Source organism: Myotis davidii, unplaced genomic scaffold (genome assembly GCF_000327345.1).
Source record: "Myotis davidii unplaced genomic scaffold, ASM32734v1 scaffold1467, whole genome shotgun sequence".
In the NCBI taxonomy this organism is placed as follows: domain Eukaryota; kingdom Metazoa; phylum Chordata; class Mammalia; order Chiroptera; family Vespertilionidae; genus Myotis; species Myotis davidii.
Genome location: NW_006298267.1, coordinates 960,468 through 964,912, shown reverse-complemented (window position 1 = coordinate 964,912; position 4,445 = coordinate 960,468). Strand labels below are relative to the sequence as shown.

The 4,445-nt window shown below is 56.7% G+C and overlaps 1 long non-coding RNA gene across 2 annotated transcripts; it reads left to right on the top strand.

Annotated features, from left to right (window-relative positions):
• The first annotated feature begins 358 nt into the window (after positions 1 to 358).
• Positions 359 to 2,623, top strand: LOC107184687. Of its 2 annotated transcripts, XR_001515580.1 has the most exons (4): positions 359 to 518; positions 903 to 1,339; positions 1,437 to 1,608; positions 1,749 to 2,623. It is a non-coding gene; the product is annotated as an uncharacterized LOC107184687 (long non-coding RNA). The 2 variants fall into 2 exon arrangements; XR_001515579.1 differs by having other exon boundaries at positions 903 to 1,608.
• Positions 2,624 to 4,445: the final 1,822 nt, after the last annotated feature.

Here is a 4,445-nt window from a genome sequence, read left to right as displayed (position 1 = left end):
CCGAGGGGATGGAAAATGCGAGTCTTAGGAGCCACTCCCCAAACTCCTTTCTGCCGTTTTTTTCAGACCCGCAGGCTCCTGGGGTAGGAGAGGGGCTCGAGCCCAGCACAAGAATAGCGCCTCTGGGTCTCCAAGCCCCTCAAGTCTACTTTTAGAGCCCACGTAGTGAGTGATGTGCACATAGAGCACGTCTGACTGCGCGCACAAAACGGGATCGCCTGGGGGTGGGTGTCGTTTAGTTCTTCCCTCATCGCCGTAGGCCTCGCTGGGACCTGGCCCGAGGTGCGGCCCCTCCTGGGCAGTCATGACCACTGGGCAGCCCATGCATGGCTTGTGTTATATTTTGCTTTTGCAGAGCCAGGGCATGGACAGGGGCTCCCGAAGCCACCATGTGAGCTGAACGGACGCCTCGTCTGCATTAAGAAGCTGTGGGCATGTGGGCGCCACCACTGTCAGCCCGTCCCCTGACCTTCATCCTCATGAAGCCACAGATCTGACTTCTCCACACCCAGACTGAGGTGAGGACGTGGGGGCAGTTTGAAATGGAGTTTCCCAGCCTCACCCCTGAATCTGTAGCAAAGCAAATAAACCACCAACAACAACACAGAGCATGCTCAATGCCTGGCCCCCGAAGCTCCCCACAGGGAGGAAGTGGGCGCTGCTCCCACACTGGGTTAACGCATCTCCTGAAGGTCTGGCAGTGTGCCCTGTGGTATCTCTTTTTGATCAGGGCCACCCCCCATCCGAGCTCCGGGTATCGGGGGGCAGCCACACTGGATGGGTCCAGAGGTCCACTCACCCCTCCTCTGTGGCCCACACGGCACCCACATCCGCTGCACCCACCCAGCGGGGGACTAGAAATGGGGGAGAAACATGAGATGTCTTCATGTCGGACGTTACAGGGAGAAAGGGGGAGCCCGGGAAACACTGAGGACGAGCTGGTGAGCTGGGGAGGAGTCTTCAAACACGCTGCAGGGCCAGGAGGGGAGCTGCCCGGCTGAGGATCAGGCTCTGGCACGGGTCAGAGAGGCAGGACCCTGGGGGCATGGGCTCCTGGCGGAGCAGCCTAGCCGCACAGGCAGTGCCCAGCCGGTCAGAAGGCCGAGCAAGCAGGTGGTGGCCCCAGCTCTGCAGGCAGGTAAGAGTGGGCTGGATGCTCCACCTTTTCTTTTCTCTCTTCTGCTCTGAGTGGTTACCATGGAGACCACCTGGTGAAGATGTGATTGACAGAAGATGGGAGGAGCCTGGATCCCCAGGTGACTTCACGGTGCAGAGCCTCATGCTACTGCCCAAATCATATGAGACAGATGGAGGAACTAGAAACTTTCAGGACGCTAAGGTGCTGGAATTGTAGCGTTCATTCTAACAGACACTTAACCAGTACAGCGCCCTCATCCCGCATGATGAGATGATTAACTCAAGTAACTTCCGCCTAGAACTGTGGACGCAGAGCCCGTCACGGTGTATTTATCAAGCGCAGCCCAATGCACAGCCCGGCTGACGGGTCATCCCTCAGGTGTCAGATGGTCTGCTTCGGTGTTGTTCACGGAGAACCTGGGCAAACAACCCAGGTTCCTATGTCAAGATAAATCTCTGATTTGTTTTCAGGTAACCTGGTGTGTGTGTGTGTGTGTGTGTATGTGTGTGCGTGTGTGCACGCGTGGGCACGTGTATATGAAAATACACAGTTTGAATTGCGATGCAGAGTCTTTGCTTTGGGGCAAAGTTCACACATTTGTTGTCGGCAGGACTCGCCAGAAGGGCCAGTTGGAAGGTTCTAGGGGACTCTTTGAGAAATCTCTCCCTGGGTTGAAGTTCGGACTGTATGAAAGCAGTGGGCCGCACGACCCCAGAGGGCACAGCGCGTGAGTCCTCCTTTGGGGAGGGGGTCCTATGAAGGTGGTTCCCCAGGACCGGCAGGCTCAGAGGTGGACAGTGGTCCCGAGAGGAGCTCGTCCACAGCGACAGCAGGCCCCTGGCCCTAGCAGTGAGAGCAGCACCGAGCCGCTCCTGCTGCCCCCCCTCCCCCGGGCCTGGCCAGGAGCCGCTGGGACGGTGGGCACGGTGTTTGGAAGCCAGTGTTTGTTCAAGGAGACCAGCTTCCACGGCTCTGGACCACACTGAGCAGGACTTCACTCCCCGCGGCTCCCTCACGGAGCTCCCCGGCTCCAACTGCAGCATCGGACAGATGGACAAACACCCTGCAGGTCGCGTTGTCCCTCAGATGCTGCCCATGGAGACGGGGGCTCTAAGGCCACTGTCCGCCTGGGAGACCCCTGTACCAGGGAGAGCTGTGCGTGAGCTGCCACGTGACTCTAGGAAGTCTTCACGCGCCAAGATGACTCAGAACTGCCTGTGTTTCAGGATGCGGGGAGCATGGGAGGAATCAGGAACACTTCCAGGAGATCCCAGATTCAGGGAGGGGCTGTGAGCTAACGCGTGCACGCAGACTTCAGACACCTGCAAACAGAATCGCTGCAGGAGGGGAGGGAGGAGACGAAGGAGAGCCGGGCTGCTCTGCACTCTGAACGCATGGCCGCCCTCTCATGCCTCTGTCCATGTCTCAGGCTCTCCCTGGGCCTCTCGGCTCATCTCTTTCAGGATGGATTCCCGGATTTGCGGAATAACCCTGCAAGGCAAAGGGCAAGGAGGGGACCAGCTCTGCATGGGGCTCCAGAAGCCAGCCCCTCCTTTACCGGGATGAACCCTGACCTTCAGTCCTCCCCTGATGACCGGTCACCCACCCCTTGGCACCGGCGATGACCGCACCGCCGTTCCGCTGATCTGGGGGAGGAAGGCATTGAGTGGGAGGAAGGGGGAGCCTCTCGGCCTGCGTGGCGGTCGCCACCTCAGCTTGCTCTCCGCTCGAGGACAGTGGCCTCCGGGAGGCTGGGCAGAGGGGCCGGCGCCAAGCACCAGGCTGTGACAGCGAGAAGCTAATGTGTGTTACCGCGGGGTCCACCGGGGGAGAAAGTTTGAAACATTTTAAAAATGCAGGTGCACACGTTCCCCCTGCCAGGAGCGGCGGTGGCACTTTGTAATAAAATCGTATGTTTATTTTCCACCGTTGAATACACATGCCTTAGTGTTCCCAGGGAGAGCCGCCGCAGTGCGAGCCAGTGAACAGTTTGCCGACGGATTAAGCACATGTACCAGGAAATAAAACGTGCAGACTCGGGGCGTCTGGCCTCCCGCCTTCACGCTGGCCCAGAGCTCCCCAGCGAGGCCCTGGGAGCTTTGTGCAAAGAACTGAATCAGGAAGGATCGCGTTGAAGAGTCACGTGGAAACCGCTCCTGCAGGAGCCCCCAAACCAAAATGTTGAAGGAGCGGTTCCAGCTTCAGAGTCTGTGACAAATGATGGCAAATGAACGGAATATCCGATGGCCAGCGGGGCCCTATGGGATTTATCAATCAACAGGACTTCCTGGTTACTGAGGAAGGTTTGGGGGGAGGGAGGTGCATATATGTGAGGGTCTTTGTTGCTAATATTTTCCCTGAGGCATAGGGCTTGCGGGGGCAAATCTTCAAGTTACTGCATCCTGGGAAGTTATTTATTTTAGCCAACATTTCTTTCCAGCTTAGAGAAGAATAGCACTCTCATGGGCACTGTGTAGGGAGGCCAGGATGTGTGGGACGGGGTGCCAGCACCCACTGCACTGGGGACCCACAGGGGTTAACAACCAGAATGACAGGACATGCGGACAATGAGCTCCATCGGGGAAGGGACAGGCCCTGGGCTCAGGGGATCATAGGCGATGGGGGAGGAAGGAAGGCCAGAGGCAGGAAGCCATCCTTAGAGCGGGGTCAGGGGGTGTCAGAAGGGCACGGAGATTGCACATCCTGAGCGGGATTTGGTCAGGAGGGAGGAGATGGGAGATGGGAGTCCTTGACATGCGTACAGTGTTTGTTGCCCGTGGGCCTGGAGCCTCGCTGTGACACCTGGGCCTCTTCACTCCACAGACTGCCATTGGGACCCTGGAGTGAGTCTTAGACTAGATGGCATGCCCAAGGACGGCCTCTCTCTCTCTCTCTCTCTCTCTCTCTGGCTTGGTCCAGCCAGTATTGCCAGAAAAACCCTCCGGTGGAAAATCAAACTGGGAGTGAAAAATGAAGAAGGCCTGTGAACAAAGCAGAACTTGTGAAACACACACACTGACACACACACACACACACTCACACACACACTGACACACACACACACATACACACACACATACACACACACACACACATACCCCTCAGTGCACGACATTCCCAAAATCCTCACACAAACCCTAACCCTAACCCTAACCCTAATCCTAACGCTAAATCATAACACTAACCCTAACCCTAAATCAAAATCCTAAACCTAACCCCAAATCAAATCATAACCCTAATGCCAAACCTAAAAATAACCTTAAATCATAACCCTAACCCTAACCCTAACCAAAACCTTAAAAAATAA